The sequence below is a fragment of the Equus quagga genome, chromosome 12 (genome assembly GCF_021613505.1).
Source record: "Equus quagga isolate Etosha38 chromosome 12, UCLA_HA_Equagga_1.0, whole genome shotgun sequence".
Lineage (NCBI taxonomy): Eukaryota > Metazoa > Chordata > Mammalia > Perissodactyla > Equidae > Equus > Equus quagga.
The window spans coordinates 47,233,580-47,253,196 of NC_060278.1; the positions used below are offsets into that span (position 1 = coordinate 47,233,580).

The 19,617-nt window shown below is 42.2% G+C and overlaps 1 protein-coding gene across 9 annotated transcripts in view; it reads left to right on the forward strand.

The window, feature by feature from the left end:
- Positions 1-19,617, forward strand: part of ESRRG (estrogen related receptor gamma) — a 599,908-nt gene that overhangs the window by 2,572 nt on the left and 577,719 nt on the right. The gene's annotated exons all lie outside the window — the stretch shown is intronic.

Consider the following 19,617-nt stretch of genomic DNA (forward strand, 5'->3'; position numbering starts at 1 on the left):
GGGGGGGGGGGGGGGGGGGGGGGGGGGGGGGGGGGGGGAGGCGCGGGATGGAGCCGGCCTGGAGCGCGGCCCCGCGCGCTGGGGGAGGGGACGAGGCGCCTTCGGATCCAGATCTTTCCTTCCGCTCGGCACCGACCGCGAGACGGGAACGCAGTGCTCACGAAGCCTCGCCGTTTGGGACCATCCCTGTGCGAGGCAGGGGCCAATGTCTTAATCAAAATCGCGGAACCGCCCTGGAGGAGGGAAGGACGTAGGCACGGGCTGAGGCTAGCTGGGAAATAGGGTCGGGTCCCTACATTCCAGATAGAACTGGGCGCTGCGATGCCTTTTTTCCCCAGCGGCTGCGAACAGGACTCGCTGGCGCAGGCAGGAGAGGCACAAGCGGATCGCGGCAGTCCGTGGACCTTGATCTTGTCCTCTTTTTCTAAATGCCAGAGCCTTAAAGGATGCTTCTGTGTTTTAGAACTGAGACGTCAAGGGGGCGGGGAGCAGGGCTGGCTGGAGAGGTTCCCCGAGCCCCGGGTGAGAGGAGCGCTAGGGCGCGCGTCTGCGGCGCCGGGAAGGGCTGTGCGCGCCGAGCCCCGGCCAGGCCCGCTTTCTCGTAGGTGCTTGGCGGCGGGTGTGAGACTCATGCACCGCGGGTCAAACTACCCTTTTCCCCCAGATCCTCGGCACGACGTTTGCGGGGAGGAGGGGCAGGGAGGCAGAGAAGATTGTGATTGAAAATGATCCAAGGCTTAGATCCACTTGGGCGAAGATGAGAGCCCCACTGCGGAGGTGGGGAGAAGTTAGGAATCAGTGAGGGGAGAACCGCGGCCTCGCTTCCCGGCGCGCACAGGGCCCTGTGCCCTCGCCGGGTTAACTTCTTACCCGCCACCAATTTCTCCTCTCACAGCGTATGTCGCAATTAGAATCCCCCTGTGGCCTCATGTCCGAAGCGCTCAGTCTGCCGTTCCGGATAGACTAGTAGGGAGCCAACACCCAGCATTGGTTTGTGGCAGTGCCACAGAAAAGGGACCTTCCTTTCCAGCGTCTGTGCACCCAGATCCCCATCACAGAAACGGGGAAGGAGTATGTGCCCAGCCCACGTCCCTGCTTCCCTCCTGGGCTCACACTGCTGGGGCAGTCCGGTTCAGACAGGACGGGGGCCGCCCAGACCTGACCCAGAGCTGCCCGGATTCTCACCCCGGCCTGCCCCAAACAGCTTTCCAAAACTCGACTGCCAAATAGAAAGCAGAAGGAAGGTTCTGCTGCTGTCCCCGGGACACATGCGGGGTTATGGGTAGGTCAAACTCAGTACGACTCTGTAGGCAGAAACTAGCGGTAGGGACCCGTAAATGTCAGAATTCGGCGTCTGGGGGTGCGATGTCTTAGTATCCTCCCCCTTGCCCCCAATCCCCCGACAGTAAATGCCACTCAGCTTTCCTGTCACAGGCTTGCCTGAGTCTCTAGTCTTCTTCTAAGTCCTAAGAGGAAGAAAAGCAAAGAAGGAGAGAACGAGATCAAAGTAAGAAAGATTGAAGTTAAGAGGAAATGAGGGAAAAGATGCGATGAAAGAAAGGTATGGTCAGAAAGAATGACCTCTAGCTAACTTTTTCCTCCTTGTCCCCTTTGAAAGGAACACGAGGTTTCCAGAGCAGTGGAGGTAGCCCAGGACAATCACCCGCCCTACCCCACGCCCCCGCAAGTTCTCTGGCGGTGGCCGGCTAGTGGACGCGCATCCGCTAACTTGCGCTTCTCAGCCTCCCCAGTTCCCCACCCTCAGTGACATTCAGCTGCCCTGTCCCCAGTGTGCTACACACGCGTTGCTCAGGAGCTGGTCAATGACGGAGAAGACCGAGCGCGCCCTCTCTGCAACCCCTGCGATTCCACTTTGGCACAGAATCTGGGACCGCAAGGTGGGCGCAGCGCACCGGGCTCCCGGACTGCGGTGGGAGAAGAGTGCTCCTTAAATCTTCATGCTTGTAGGAGTTTTGGGAACCAGTCGGGCTTTTTCCCGTCTCTGATGGGATCTTAGAACTTGGGCGGTCCCTCGGCTCGGCGAAGTAAAAAGATAAACTTGCCCTGAGCCCTGGCTTAGCTCTCTGGGCAGCCATGCCACGCCCGCGGTATCCTTCCAGTTCTGTCTCCTGGCGGTAGATTCGTGTCTGTCCCTGTCCTTCATCGCTTTGCCTCTAATGCGTGGCTTTCAGACCCCTTGAGGCTTTATCCGCAGGCGGAGGTGTAGATAGGAAGGACCTCAAGTTCTCTTCCTCAGTGTGAGTAAAGATGCCATTCCATCCGGACCAAACTAGGGAATAAACTGTGTGTATGGAAGGACGTGAGGGCAGAGAACGAGAAGGCCTGTTTGTTCCCAAATAACTAGTGATGGAAGAAGAAATGCCACTCTTTCCAGAACAGCTCGTGTTTTCAGGGAACTCTGGAAAGCACCAGAACAAGGGATTGTCCTGTTAGAAATTCTTCAGATCTGCGACCTATGAACCCTAAGAGGAGGCACTGAGAAGGAAATCGTGCACAAGAGTTTGGCAGAGAATCTCCTGTGCCCACCTGCGAGAGACCCTGCCCTCCTTAGATGGTCATAGAGCATAGTTAAAATCAGTGGCCACCATCTTATGGGACAATCAGAGCATAGGCACCTGACAGACAGTCCCTAAGTCGTGTCTTGCTGGTGCCAGGAGCTGCTGTGTCTTTGGGGGTGGGACGATCAGCTTAAACCATCCTAGACCAAGAGTTTCATGAGCCTAGAACCTTCCACCGCAGTATGCCAGCCCCTGCCTTCTTCCCCTTCACCCCCAGTCCCTTGGCCACCATCCTGTGCTCTCTCCAGCATGACTCCAGTCGTCCCCCTCCCTTTCCTCAGCTAGACTTGTGAGTGGGAAAAAAATTACTCTGCTGAGTATGTGTGGATGGCTGAAGGCAGTGACCCCCTTTCCTAAAACCTGGAGCAATGCCTTTCTCTATCTCCAGGAACAGTCATTCTTGGGTCGGTAAACCCCCAGGGCTCCAGCCATGGGGTCATTTCTAACCTATGTTAGGAATCCCTAACCTGTATGTTCTCCCTTTTAGGGACGTCTCTTGCTAAGAAGTGAGAGCTTAGAGGAGCTGAGTACAGACTCCTTCCAGGATTTCATTTGATCTTCACATTTACACATATCTGTGCAGAGAGTTGAGGCCTGAATGGTAGATGGATGAAAGGCTTTAGGCAGAACCCAGAGAAGAGCTAAGTGACTCTGTTGGCAAGAAATTTCCATTCACCCCATGCTTTCCTCTTCAGTCTTACCAGTTTAATTTCATTTTTCCCCCTTAGGTGAAGAAATGGAATTCTCAGCTTATGTGACTGTTTTTGCCCCATGTTTAGATGTATTTTGTGACTGAGCGTCTTTAGAATGAGACCAGTGAGTACATATGCAATGTGCAAAATCTTCTGTGCACTCCTTTATCTCACTTAATTTTGACATAAAATGTAAGCATTTATTCTCATCAAGTTCTTGTTCACCTTCAACAGGTTGGTTTCAGTTTCTGTATTTCTCAGATTTCCTTACAATAACAGTACCCGAACCAGATATGTTTAGCTTCTCTGAGCCAGGATTCTTCCCACTACATTTCTCCAGGTCGTTCTGGCTAAAACTGCCTCTTCTTTCACCTGAATGAGACACTTCCTCGAGATGAAAGTGAGGGTCTTTTTTTCTAAAACCTGAATTATTCAAATACTTGTTCCTTTTTTTTCCTTCCGCCTGTTTAGAATGAACCTGGCCATATTAACATTTAAAGAGGCTTCTCGTAAGAGATGAACATGACTTTTTATGTAGAAATTTTCTTTGAGATTTTTAAAATCATAGTGAAAGTATTCAACATAATTTCAGGAGATTGTATCTTTGAAATTCATTGACAACAAGATTTATTTTCAGAACTTTCTGTGTAACTTTGTCATGCTGCTTTAAAATGATATTTTCTGCCCTAACTGAATCTACCATCAAATGTTTAACAAGTATATATTGAAATGAAGTTTCTTCCCTGACTTTTAAGTTTTTTGAACATTTCCCGTTTTGTAACCCAGTTGACAAGAAAGTTTGTAGCTCAGAAAAATTATTTGCTGCATATAGTATATTCTACTGGCCCATTTATATAATCTATGTTTTATTGTTAACATTTTAATAGTAAACAAAGACATTTCTTTTTGAGAGAAAATATGTCTTGTGTTTCAAGGAGTCTTACTGAATAATTAGTTTTTCTCCAATGTTCTTTATTTTTTCGATCAGCTGTATCATTGTTTCCTTTTCATTTATTTCATGTAAATTCAGGAAAGATTCAAATAACTGACTTATGATCAATCATATCCCTCCTCTTACCAGAGTCATCACTATTCTATTATTTTAAATCAAACATTTTAATGTAATTTAGAAGGGAGAAAGTTCCCACATATATTCATTTATGAGTGATGGCCGAATTGGCTCAACTGTTGACGAGAAACATTTGGAAGTGAAGATGTACTATCAGAAAAGTTGAAATTTCTACTGGCAAACTGAGAAACCAGAAACGCCATTCAAGAGCAAAGGGCTACTGATAAATGACACAGTGAAATAGAAGGAATAAGGACAACTTGTCAGCTGCGGATTTTTTAGATGCAGTATTTCACTCCTTAATATCATTTGGGTGATCCATCGGGTAGGGTACTTTGGGGAGAAGCTTCTTGCTTTTCCTATTGGAAGTTCAAGCCAGTATTTTTTTTAATGAGGTACAGTTTCAGAGACCATGAAATTCACTGTTGAAATTGTTACAGTGTAATGGCTTTTTCCTACTTTCACATTGATGTGCAACCATCACTACTGTTTAAGACCGGAACATTTCATCACGCCGGAAGTAAACCCAGTACCTCTTAAGCCATCACTCCTCGTTCCCCTCTGGTCTCAACCCCTGGCAACTACTAATCTGCATTCTATCTATATGGATTTGCCTATTCTGGACTTTTCATAACTGAACTCATTTAACATTTGGCCTTCCATGTCTACTTTCTTTCATTTAGCCTAATGTCTTCCAGGTTCATCCATGTTGTAGCATGTGTCGGTACTTCATTCTTCTCTATGGCTGAATAATGTTTGCTTTTATGGATATACCACGTGTTTTTGTACACTCCTCAGTTGATGGGCGTTTGGATTGTTCCCCCTTTTTGGTTATTATGAATAATGCTGATATGGGTTTTATTTGACTATATGTTTTCAGATCTGTTGGGTGTATACGTAGAAGTGGAATTTCTGGGTCATACTGTAACTCTGTGTGTTTTTGGAGGAATTTTGTGTTAAACTCTATGTTTAACTTTCCACAGTGGCTGCATGATTTTACATCCTTTCCGAAACTTCTGAGGGTTCCAATTTCAACACAGCTTCGCCAACATTTATTTTCTTATTTATTTATGTTTTTAAATTATAGCCATACTAGTAGGTGTAAGTGGTATCTCCCTGTGGTTTTGATTTGCATATCCCTAATGACTAATGATGCTGAGCTTATTATTGTGCTTATTGGCCATTTGAATATAGTCTTTGGAGAAATATCTATTCACGGTCTTTGCCCATTTTTTAGTGGAGTTGTTTGTCTTTTTGTTGTGGAGTTGTAAGAGTTCTTTATATATTCTGAATATTAGATCCTTATAAGATATATGATTTGTGAATATCTATATTTTCTCCCATCCTCTGGGTTGTTTTTCACTTTCTTGATAATGCCCTGCAGTTTGTAAAGTCTTTAATTTTGATAAAGTCTAATTTAGCAGTAGTTACTTTTCACAGTAGGTGCATTCCTGTTACACGAGAAGACTCAGATTAAACATAACACAAAACAAAAATTTAAAACTCCAGACCCTAAAAAAGAGAAAACTGTTCTGTAATGTCCAAACAGCGACTTTATCAAATGCAGACTATCAGGCAGCAGGCAAAAATTACTGCTGTTGCTCAAGAAAAGGAAACAGCCACAGCTACATTGACCTTTCCCTTAAAAGAAGTCTTGAGTTATTCAGATAAGATGTCTACCCCAGTGAATGAGATCTTTTATCTCAAAATGACAGTAGTTGTTTTTTTTTTTAAATTAGCATTATCAAATTCATCTACCAAGAAATTTCAAATAATCTCCTCTGTTTAAATAACATTAAGGATCTGCCTTAAACCAACAGCAACCAGGAAAATCAAAGGAAAGGTTGACAGGATGTTCCTGACTTAGCAGTTTCTAACACACAGCCACCCACGGGCTTGTGTAGCCAGGTGACATACTTGTAAAGTTCCCGGAATAAGGTCTTGGAGTAAGAGAGAAGAGAAAGTAAATTATTGCAAAACATTCTAAAAATAAAAATTAATAGTAGAGGAAGAATAGAAATGGACGCTATGGGATGCAAAGGTTTTGCCTATTCTCTCAATTAGGCTGCTTTGTGATAATTAACTTAATGGATTAAAAATAAGCAAACAGTGGTTTGAATCGGATCTTCATTTTATGTAGTCATAGAGTAAGAAAGCTTACAGTGAACACTGATTTAGACATCTCTGATTCTGTTCATCGGAAGTCTTGGACCGGATTCCTGCATCTGTCATTTTATAGAACATGCTATTGTCCAGACCACCGGATGCTTTCTAAGTGTCTGTGCACAAGAGTTCCCGTATGAGCCACATGCATGGCTGTCATTCTGAACAGCCCTGACGGCTCCTGAGGGAAACCCAGTTTCCTCATTGGCAGAGTAACACCTTCGTCCCTCAGTTATGGTGGGCAAAAAATAGAATACAACGTGAAAATTATAAGACATTTTGAAGTTTTAGTGTGTGTTTCTTTGTGTAGCAGTCACAATGAACCCAGTGTGGTCCTAAGATTCAACAAATATTTAAAAATTAAATTCTCCAATAACCCTATGAGGTGGGTACTGTTATTTTCTCCCTTTTTTTTTTTTAAAAAGATTTTATTTTTTCCTTTTTCTCTCCAAAGCCCCCCAGTACATAGTTGTATATTCTTCGTTGTGGGTCCTTCCAGTTGTGGCATGTGGAACGCCGCCTCAGCGTGGTCTGATGAGCAGTGCCATGTCTGAGCCCAGGATTCGAACCAACAAAACACTGGGCCGCTTGCAGCGGAGCGCGCGAACTTAACCACTTGGCCACAGGGCCAGCCCCTATTTTCTCCCATTTTACAGATGAGAAAACTGAAAAGCAGAGTTTTTAGATAAGTTGCCCAAGGTCATAGAGCTGATAAGTGGCAGAGCTGGATTTTGAACTCAGACAGTCTGGCTTTAGAGTCCGTGTTCTTATTACTATGTTGTGCTGCTTATGTTTAAAATCTAGAGACTTCAGGTGATAATTGGAGTTTGTATGAAATGATTCAATAAATATTTATTGAGTATCCATTATGTGCCAGACTCTCTGAAGACCTTAGAAGGTCTGGGAATGCTGGGCTGCATTACTGCATTCCGTCATGGCAATAAACAGCTGGAGTTGAGTTGTCACTGCCATCTTTTGATGGGATCACCCAACTTGCCTTGATTCATTCATACGTGCGTGCACCCTGTAATCAATCACATTTGCTACTATTAACATGAGACACAGGCAATGAAAATAGATCACAACCAAAACACTAAACAGAAAGGCAAAAATGAACGTAGAAAATAAACATCACAGCAGGAATTTAGTTCTGTGATATTCTCTTGCTGCTGTCATTAACTGCAGATCAATGAGCCAACAAGATTTAGTGGGTATCCTCTGAATGCTTGAGCTGTGGAATAAGCACTCAAAATTTAAGAGTTTAAAATCAGAAGAGGGAGAAAAACCAACATAAAAAAAGACTATAAAGTAATCTATAGGAAATATAGTAAAAATCCCACTAGTTGGAAATATTTAATAATTAGTCTTTTAGGCAGAGATCTCTCAGTCGTGGAGTTAGTTTTCTTATTTCATGCACAAAAGGTAAATAACAAGCAATATCAGATCTAGTCCAAAAGGCAGGCTTCAAAGTATGCCTTGAAGATGGGAAGTAACCCCATCTCTAGTGTTTTCAAAGAATCTTGCAAGTATGATTGAGCAATATTCATAGCAATTACACTGAATGCTCCAGGCTCCAGAAGAGTCTTCTGAATGGAGAGAAAATGAAATGTGATGAGTACTGTGTTAGTACATGTATTCCATTGCATCCTACTTTTCGAACAATGGTTAATTATTATTAATGAGGATACTTGATAAGCAAGAACCTTCCTTTTGTAAATATGTAGATACCACCAAAGAGTTTATTCTAGTTGTATGCCCACTTAAGAATGAAGAGTCTGCTTTTTGAAGGTCTGCTACCAAGCAGAGGAAATATTTTGACGTTCTCAATGTTGTGGCGAATGCCACATAGCTTGGTCCTCGCTGTGACTTGACCAATACCGTGTCCATGAGCATGAGCCAGATGTTCTGTGGAGCACTTTGCCAGGCTGACTGACAAGGACGCCTACAGCACTATTGGCCCAGCCCTGTTTTATCTGTCTTTAAATAATCAGCAGCCACACTTTCTGTGTTGAACACTTGCTGTAATGTAGTTTGTTTAGTACTATTGAATGTTAAAATAACTGTGAACTTATTGATTCATTGAACAATGTGTGTTGAGTGCCTGCCAGTTTTCAGGGCAGAGTTTTACCAATGCTTTCTGCTTATACAATGCTATAAGGTGGGTGGGTAGGTAGCTAGGTAGGTAGGTTAAGAGATGTGTTATGAGTCCAACAGAGAGGAAAGTGAGCTTAGAGCTCACTGCCTATGACCACATAAGTAGTGAGGGTGCAGATCTGGGCCTCAATCTCAGGCTTCTGATACCAAGTCGAGGGCTGCTCTTCCATAACATCTCTTGATCTGCATTGCTGAGAGTGTGTTCCACCTGAACACCTATGTCAGAATGACCAGGGGTATTGGTGTAAAATGTAGAATCCTGGGCTGTAGTCTAGAAATACTGAATCCCCAGCACTCAGCTTTTTTTTTTTTTTGGGTGAGGAAGATTGGCCCTGAGCTAACATCTGTTACCAGTCTTCCTCTTTTTGCTTGAGGAAGATTCACCTTGAGCTACCATCTGTGCCAGTCTTCCTCTATTTCGTATGTGGGTCACCACCACAGCTTGGCCACTGACAAGTGGTGTATGTCCATGTGCAGGGGCCAAACCCAGGCAGCTGAAGTGGAGTGCACCAAAGTTAACCACTAGGCCACAGGGCCAGCCCCAGGACTTAACATTTTTAATAGTCCCCTCAATAGATTTTTATACACAGTAAATATTAAGCATCGCTGGTCTAGATACTAAAAATCTTGAAATATTTGGTTAAATTAATTTGACACTAAGAAAAAATAGTTTGAGGAGAAAGGAGAAATTTTCTGACAACAAACAAGAAATGTCAGTGTACTCTTCATAGTTACCTCACAAATTGAAAGTTAAGTGAGATTCAAAGTGGTATTCCCATTTGGGGAGGTTGTCCTTATCTGAAGTATTTCATAGAGTTGTGATGGTTTTTATAACATAGTTTTATAAAACATGTCTGTGAGATCCTCCGTCCACGGCACATTCATTAAGTCATCAAATATTTATTAAAGTGTCAAGTACTATGTTAAGCACTTGATGACCAGCAGTGAAGAAACAGTATGGACCTTGACCTCATGGAACCCACAGTCTGCTGAGGAGAGATGTTAATAGGTATTTTGCCCTGAAAGCTTTCTTGAAGACAAATAAGTACGTGAAATAATGGATTCAACAGGTTTCTTCTCTGCAGGACTGTCAGAGCCTTCTGTGTACTCCTATGTACTGTGAATATGTGAGAGGAGATTCTCGCGTGTAATGTTTTCCAGACTTACCACAGCATCCTTCGTATAAAGACCAACTCGTAGGTCTCGTGTTCTACAGAACACCTTTTGGATCACACTCTGCTTGCACATTTCAGTGAAGTCCTGTCCTGCTGGAAGCCCCAAATCTGTATATATCTGGCGTAGATCTGGGGTATACTATGGAAATGGAATCCCAGTGCAGCCCCACCTCCCTGGGTAGTTTTGTTCCGATATCCTCGTGAGCCCTGGGGCAAGCTGTGGGCAGACTTTAGTCAAAGAATTAGTGTCCAGGGATATAGATCAACTTCGGACTGTCTTCCGAGGTTGGGCTGGGTATGAATTTGAACACGGACTGGATCCCAGGAGATGCCTCTGGTCTCTCCAGCTGGGGGCTGGTTAAACAGAGGAACTATTTCAAAGTCTTTCAGGAATGCTAAGGCCGTCTTGGAGCATTTGGTGTGAGAAGAGGAGTGTTAATGGGGATCACGTGTAAGCCTTCTACACGGAAGGCTGAATACTATTTGAAGACCACTCGGCTTTTGACTAGGTGTATAATCAGATTATTTGCTGAAAAATACCTCCTGTCTATGCATTGCCTACTTTTCTGAGAATGGTTGTTGGGAAAAGGAAAATATAAGCATTTTCAGTAGGCTACCTAAATCCAGTTACACTCAGTTTTTTGCCTTTTCTTCTTCTTTTCTTCAGGCAGTGGCTGTATCTAAACAGAACAAAGTGACTTGGCAACTGCTCAGATAACTCAGAGTGGTGTGTTCACCTGATGGATGGACTTAAATAGTTTGGTTGTTGACATTTATCAAATTACCCAGCGAACTGCCGCATCACCGCCTCGTTTCATGCAGGTGGAAAATTCTTAAAGAAGCCTCTTCAGAATTGTTTGTTTTTCTTAGTTATCATAATATTTAAAGATATGTTGCTTTATTGTTTGTTAAGTACATGCTTTGTTCATTGGAAGGTCTTACCACAAAGGCTTCCTCACGGATATACAAAATAAAACAAAAAAATGTTACAGTAACTTTTTTTTCTCAGTAATTTTTCCCAATACTTTTCCCAATAATTCAGGTAATCATCACCTGCATAGATAAATACTGGAGACACACTTCTTTTTTTCCCTTTTCCAGAGTTGCCTGAATAAATGTTCACCTTTCTATCCTTTGTGAGGAGACGTCAGATCTTGAAGTTTTAGTCTGTTAAATTCAAAGTCTAAATTCAGTTTGTTGTTTGAATCACTTTGAACAAGAGAGTTTAATGCAATTGCTGTCTTCAGGGAGCTTCTCTCTTAGGTGAGGAGGTGAAGAGTAAGTACGTACATTGTTGTAATACCAAATAAATATCTGCCAAATGCTAAATGAAAAGGTTCTAAGGACAGTGATGGTCGTTCAAAGGAGTTTAGTCTGGCCGTGAAGAATTAGACAAAGCTGACTCCAGGAGACTGCTTTGAGATTGGTCTTTAAAAATGGGTAGCAGTGGAATTGGTGGAGCAGAAAAGAGAAGAAATGGGCTTAGGGTTTTGTGTATAAAGGCAAGAATGTGAATAAAGACACAGAAATGGGAAAATAGGAGGCCTATTTGGGACACAGTAGAAGTGTATTTAGGATGGAGGAAGCAGGGAAGTGAGAGAGAAGAAGATAGAATTTAACATTTCTGAGGGCCCCTTAGATGTGATACGCTGTTAGGTGCTTTATCCACCCATATTTGCTTTTCACCCTCACAACAAGCAGGCCAGATTATTATTTTTCTTTTTGGTGAGGAAGAGGTAACATCCACTGCCAATCTTCCTCTTTTTGCCTGGGGAAGATTGTCGCTGAGCTAACATCTGTGCCAGTCTTCCTCTATTTTTGTATGTGGGATGGTACCATGGCATGGCTTGATGAGTGGTGTGCACGTCCACATCCGGGATCTAAACCCGTGAACCCCATGCTGCCAAAGCAGAGCATGCAAGCTTAACCACTATGCCACCAGGATGGCCCCACAAGCAAGCCAGATTTCTTTTGAGGCTGCTGTTCACCATGATTCCTGTACCGTTTCCATTGTACAGTCACATGTCTCTTAAGCACAGGGATGTGTTCTGAGAAATGTGTTGTTAGGTGATTTTGTGGTTGTGCGAACATCATAGAGTGTATTTACACAACCTAGATGGTGTAGCCTACTGCACCCCTAGGCCATATGGTATCTTATGTGAGCAATGTCATATATGCAGTCCATCATTGACCGAAACATCAGGATGCGGCGCATGACTATATAGTGTTTCTGCTGGGAAGTGACTGCCAAGTGACTGCATTTCCCAGACTCCTTTGCAGCTAGTTGGGGCCAAGTGATTGTTCTCAACAATGAAATGTGCATATAACTTCCAGGCTAAAGTGGTTTGGAAGCATGTGTGCCCTTTTCACTGTGGACTATGGAAGTTAGGCTGTAGACAAAGGACTTCAAGATCCTAGAGGAGAAAGAGCCATGGGATGGAAGAGTCTTGGGTCTTGCTCGGTATGCAACTGGACTTCACATAAATGAGAACTAAATTTCTTTGTGTTAAGCTACTGAGATATGGATATTTATCTTTATAGCAGCTAGACTTACCTTAATTAATATGGATATTATAGGCTTATATAATACAGGCTCATAGATGTAACTTACTCAAAATCCCATAAATAAGAAGTGGGACCAACACAAATCTGGCTCTGTCTTGAAGGTGCTTCTTTTTTTAATTCTATTCCCATGGTTTTATCTGTATGCTAATAGGTATCAATTCTCCGTTGTTGGTCCAGACCTCTTTTTGGTGGTCCAGACTGGTGTAGGCAGTTACTTAATGAATTTTCCTACTGGAAAGTCTGTATTATTTAGGGCATAAAATAAACTTTAAAAAATAAGTGCCCAGAATACAATGGATTAACTGTCTTTTTTGCCCCCAGAATAAGTGGTCCGAGTGCAATGCTTGGTCTGACCTGTCTGCTCCATTGACCCTTTGTTTTTTTCCATAGTGTTTTCCTGATATTCCCTAAGGTGTTGTCTCATTGGCATAGTTAAAGCTAACCCAGCTCACATGTGAGCCTAATCACCCCTTTTGCCCTCCCCCCACTTTCCCTATGGTAACCACCAGTCCAACCTCCAGTGAGATGTTTTTGTTTGTCATTGTTTTTATCTTCTACTTATGAGTGAGATCATATGGTATTTGACTTTCTCCCTCTGACTTATTTCACTCAGCCTAATACCCTCAAGGTCCATCCATGTTGTCACAAATGGCCGGATTTCATTATTTCTTATAGCTGAGTAGAATTCCATTATGTATAAATACCACATCTTCTTTATCCATTCGGCTCTTGATGGGCACCTGTTGCTTCCAAGTCTTGGCTATTGTGTATAATGCTGCAATGAACATAGGGGTGCAAATATCTTTATGCTTTTGCAATTTCAAGTTCTTTGCATAAATACCCAGCAGTGGGCTAGCTGGATCATATGGTAGATCTATTCTTAATTTTCTGAGGATACTCCATACTGCTTTCCATAGTGGCTGCACTAGTTTGCACTCCAAAATGACTTCCTATCTTGTGCTCCCTAACTTGGTTAATGACTACACCACCCTCCTGGATGCCCGGAGACCAGATGATATACTTTGACTTTTTCTTTTACCTTACTCTCCATTGTCAGTCATTTTCATCTCTTAGATGTCCTTTGAAGCTCTCTGCTCCACTTAGTCCTCTAGATCTGCCTTGCTTTCTGCCTTCATCATCGCTCACATAGACCTGTAGGATGGCTGCCTACCTGGTCACCCTGTCTCCAGTATCGACCTATCAAGGACATCCTTCACACTACCAGGAGAGTGATTTTTCTAAAATGCAAATCTGATGATCGTTTTACTCCCTTTTTACAACCCTTCAGTGATTTCCCATGGCAAAAGTCCAAATTGCTTTGCAGAGCACAAAAGGCCCTCTGTGGTTCAGGCCCGGAGTCTCTCCAGCCTCATTTCTGACACTTTACTGTTCCCTTCCCCCAAACAGATCACACCCACAGCTTCAGTTATACTGAGCTGTGTCAGACAGTTTCATTTCTTTGTGTCTCTGCTCCTGTGTTCCTCTGCCTAATGAATGATTATTTATTTTTCAAGACCCAACACAGCTGACACCTCTTCTGTGACATTATCCTAACTCTTCTCTAGGCAAAGTTCATCACTCCTTCTTTGTTTTGTTTCTTTGATTCCATGAATTTTACTGAATAGCTGTTCCTTTTAGGCGTTGTGTTTAAGCGTTGGATGTGATGGACAGAAAAAGATGTGGTCCCTACCTTGTGAAGCTTACAATCTAATGGCAGAGTTGGACATTAGTCAAATATTCCCACAAACAAATGTAAAGCTATAGCAGTGATAAATATGATGAAGAAGAAAAAAGGGCACAATGATTAACCCATAGTTGGAGAATTTGACCTAGTAAGGGATTACAAGGAAGACTTGCACTGAGGAAGTATGCTTAAGCTGAAATGAGAGGGATGAATTAACTGGGTAAGAAAAAGGAATTGTGAGCAGAGGTAACAGTGTGTACAAAAACTTTCATTAGGAGGGGCTTAGGGATTGTAGGGGAGGAAGAAATTTCCCGTGACCCTCATAGGGTCCCTGGCTGGGTCTGAAAATTAAACCCACAAAGATAGATTAATGAGAGAAAATCACACAAAGTGATTTCATGTAAGTTTTATGTGACATGAGAACCTTCCTAAGGAAATGAAAACCTTATGAAAGGGTTAAACCTGAATGTTTCTGTGGTGGGCTTGATGAAGAGTGGAAGGTCATGGAAAGATAGGATAAGGCAAAGAAGATGAGCTAAGGGTGGTAAACTGGGGGAGACTTAGCAAGGCCTGTTCATCTGGATTCTTCTCAATGTCCCTCCATCTTGGAGACAAGAATGTTCCTTTTCTCTGGGTGTAGAGAGAGCGCCCTTTAATAAGGGTCTTATGGCCTGCTTTAGGAGAGAAGGGTGGGAAGGTCAGAGTGACCTTCCTGCTTCTGCCATTTTCTCAAAATCCTTCATATTAAAATTTTCAATATGCCAAGGTGCATTATTTTGGGGTTAGCATATCCTGAACCCCACCAGGATATCTGAAGGGACTGAATAAAGACCAGATTCACTGGGGGCAGGGGCGGGGGCATCCAGGTACAGGATGAGGCAGGAAAAGTAAGTAGGAGCTAGATTCTGAAGGAGGTTTCTCTTCGTTCTAAGAGGAATGGAAAGCCATTTAAAAGGAGATGGGAAAAATATGATCAGAGTTTTTGGGTTGTTTTTTTTTTTAAAAGAATTCATCCCGGCTACTGTATGAAGAATGAATTTGAGGGTTAGCCGAGTGGATCATGCTAGACTTGTTAGTTCAGACAAGAGATACTGGTATATTGAATTAGGGTTGTGATAATGGAAATGAAATAATTCGTATTTAGGATTAGATATGGTTGGTGGAGGAGGAGGAGGTGACAAGGATGGTCCCTGTGTTCCTGGATGGATGACGAAGCTGGTCATGGAGTTAAGGAAGACTAGAAGAAAACTAGTTTGGAGAGAGTTTGAATGTGAGGTGCCTGGGACTGTGTAGGAGGAATCATTTCACTGTGTGTTAAGCGTATTTCTATTACTTCACATACACTGTATTATAATTACTTTTGTGTGTGTTTCTCTTTATGAGATTATGAGCTCCTCAAAGGAATGGAGCCACATTTACTTATTATTATTATTACTCTTATTCATTTCTGTATCCCCAGTACCTATTACGGTAATTTACTTATAATATTTGCCCAGTAAATGTGTGTGAATAAATGATCTATCTGACCGCAAAGCCCACACAGTTTCTCCTGCACCAGTAATAGGGGCAAGAAAACACTGGAATGGCAAGTCGGGGCTCAACTGTAGAGTGTTTTTAAATACCTGGCTAAGAAGTTACATGATGACACAGAATGTAATTAAACCGTAAGTTTACGTTTGCTTCCAATCCAACCTTTGTTTCAAATAATGCTTCTGTTATTTTTAAAACCCTGTCATGTTTACTCAAGGGACATTCTCTCCTCAGTAAATCCTAGCCAGCCAAGCTACAAGAAAAACACGGAGATCATCCTCAAAAAATGAACTATGCCTTTCTGTTGCAGGAGTAAATGAAATTAGAAGGCATCTGCAGGAAGACGGTCGGCAGATACAAAAGAAATGTAACGAGGCCTATTCATTTTCTCACTCTTTCTTTCCATCTTCCATTGGAAGTTAGCACTCCACCATTGGGGCGTATCTAGAGCCGGTTCCGACATTCACATTGCTGGGTTATTTTCACAGCTTGGATGTGGCGGGATTGATGTTGAAGAGCCACCACTATTTCTTGGAGTCAGAGTGGTGGAACAATATTTTGAATCTGTTGAATTTAGTAGTAACCACACAGACAGCCTCTATGTATGGTAAAACACAGCTATGTCTATAGATGCCCTGTGAAGGGTTTGGGATGTGGGCCCCTTAAAACTGGATTGTGCAAGTCCTCATTGGAACTCAGTTGGTATACAATAATGAATGGTGCTGTTCCAGTTTCATTAACCCAGACCAACATGAGAATTTTTTCTACTCTAATCCTGAAATTGGATAAAATGTCCTTTATGGTTTTATGAGAAATCTATATTTTTAAGGCCCCATACCTATTGCACCCCTACATGAAATATGCAGACAATTGAGGCCTGAGTGTGTATCTTTTTTTCCCTTTGCACACATTTTTGTGTGATTCTTTTTCTTCCTTTGGAAGAGTATATGATTCCTTTCTAATGAGAACAAAGGGAATAGTGGTTGGCCTGAATGAACCTAGAGTTTCTTCTTATAGATCTTAATGATGAGAATCAGAGTTGAGCATCATGTGACTGATGGCCCAATCATATTGATTTTAATGACTGGTTGTGGCAAGCGTGAGTAAATATAGCCACAGCCTCTGAGACCAGGTCTACACAGTGCAAAGTGCAGATCTGGCAGTTATCCAGTAACTTCAGGCCACAAGGATGGCCAAGCTGAATGTAGGTCTTAGAACTGTGGGTGTTTGCATGAAGTTGAGTAGAGTGGCTAAGAGCCCAGGATCCAGAATCAAACTGCCTGGTTTCGTTTCTTCTCTTAGCCACGTACGAGTGGTATAACATTGGTCCAGTTATGTAACTCTTTGTTTCTCAGTTTCCCCACATTTAAGATGAGGTTAGTAATATATTTACTGCATAGGATTGTTGGGAGAATTAAAAGCATTAATATTGATAAAATACTTTGAATAGGGTCTCGCACATAGTAAGTGCTAAATAATTTCTAGCTACTGTTATTACATTAGGAAGATGCTTAAGGTGGGGGCTTTATAGAGACAAAGATTTATGAAAGCAAGGTCAGTGCAACTTTTGGTGAAATGTAAAGAATTTTGAACTTTTTGCTGAAGCATTAAATATACATTATCTGCTTGACCTTTTAAACGGAATTATTTTAGAGACTGCTTTCTATAAATACTTTCTAAAGGTATTGCAAGTATCAAAAAATGTTCTAGAGAAGTTGAAGGTATAGGTGTCATTTAGTGAAGGTTAAAGACCTCAAGATGATTTTGTTTGGTGAAGAGAAAGCCAAAGAAAATTGACCAGGCTGGTCTTGGAAATGGGTTTATTAACAATTATAATAATATCAACTCTTTATTGAGTACTTACTACGTCACAGGGACTTTATTCAATTTCACTTTAATTCTTTAATTTCATTTAAGTTTTTAATCATTTAACTTCATTTAATTCTCATAGAATTCCATAGAGTATTGTTATCATTGTCTTACCTATTACTACACTGAGGCTCAGAGGGGTGACATGGCTTTTCAAGGTTCCAAAATTTAGTCCCGGAATCGGAATTTGAACCCACTTATGACAAACTGCAAAGCTAGTATTTTTAACTTCTATGATCTATTTCTCTCTCTATGCCATTATTTATATTAATACCTATTATCAATATGGCATTTAATGCACTTTAAAAAGTCTTATAAGTTAAGCATTCTTTAAGTCCCAATTTTAGAGATAAGAAATTTGAGGCTTAATGAAGTTGATTGATATGCCCTGCATATCCCATTCATAAGGCTCCAGATTTTCTAATTTATCCACAACCAGCTAATGCTGGAGAGGCTTACCAATTCCATACTTACCACCTACCCAATGGGCTTATGAATGGAGAGCGAGAGCAGAAACACCAATGAGAAATAGATTCGAAGTGGGGGAGGGCAGGCAGCAAGGATGTAGGGAGCAAAGCAGAACTATAACTGCCCTGCATTGTCTCTGCAAGTTAGAAAATATCTAATTTGTTGTCACATTCTCAGTAACATGAAGACTGACTCCTTTTATTTTCTGTTTTTCATTAATGACGTCAAAATTATAACAGAAAATATTTCAGTTAGACTTCAGTAAGAATATGATGACTTCTGGGTGTTAAAATACTAAGAGGTTGTGGGGAATTGCTTCCCCCATAGTTTGTAAGAGAAGATATTCATCCTACTTATTACCGTGTCGTATTTCAAGTAAGCATCGTTAGGGTCAAAACATTCGGCTTTTTGATAAAATATTGTCAGTAAGTCCAGTGGATACTACAGGAGCTAGCTCTCTTCTTTAAACACATCAGGCAAATCATGGGTTGTTACTAGTTTGGTTTGAATTAGTAGCAAATTGTTATATTCTATTTGGGAACTTGCCAATGAGATGACAACCAGAGTTAGGACCTGCCAGCGATCACTGTTATCTGTGGTGATGGCTTTATACATTCCTCTCAGGATAATTAAGATATTTATATCCATGAAATGGAAAAGTGCTTCACTTAATCTAGTTTATCTATAACATCTACATAGAATCTAGACATTTTAACAGGCTGAGTATGAGGTGAGGATCTTGGAAAGAAACGCAACGTGAGTAGATCTTTCATTCAGTCTTTTCTCCTCTCCGTATCCACTTAGGCCAAAAGTTACCATTGAGAGACAGTCCACGGATTGGAAATGAGCCTGCCATAAACTCATTCATTCGTTCATGAAATCTATATGGAGCAGCTGTCAAATGATAGACACTGTTCCAGATGTTGGGTAGTGAATGAAACAGACAAAAGTCCCTGGGCTCATGGAACTTATATTCTGGTGGAGAGATAGATAGTGAACAATGCGAGTAGGTAAATATATGAGATATAAGGTAATGACCAGTGTTATGAGGAAAAGAAAAAAGATGGGAGGGGGTATGAACTGTTTGGGAGGGCGAAATTTAGGTCAAGTGGACAGGGAAAGCATCCGTAAGAAAGTGCCTTTTAAGTGCACACCTGAAGGAAATGAGGAAGCCAACTTTACAGACATCTGGGGGAAGAGCATTTCAGGCAGAAGGAAAAGCAAGTACAGAGGTGCTGCGTGAGGAGCATGCCTGGCATGTCTGAGCAAGGAGGACAGTGAAGCTGGAGCACAGTGAACAAAAGGACGAGTGTAGGAGATGCAATAGAGAGGTCGTGAGGTGGGAGGGTTACAGATCCTGTGGGGACCGGTAGGTCAGAGTTTGTAGAATTTGAATTCCTATCATGCCAAAATCAGGTAGATGGGGGCAGAGAGGGAGGAACTGTTCTAGAACATGCATGAATGAGACTCTTCATTTTAACTGACATTTATTGAATACCAACCACATGGCATGCACTGTGCTATACTCTGGAGACCCAAACTTATTTCTCCCAAGTGAAGAGTTTTAGACATGGATAAACACATGCCCAGCCATATTGTCCCTAGAAGTTAAGGGAAGGCTCACAATGACCACAGAGACCCCTCTCACCAGCAGCACAGAGTGACTGCT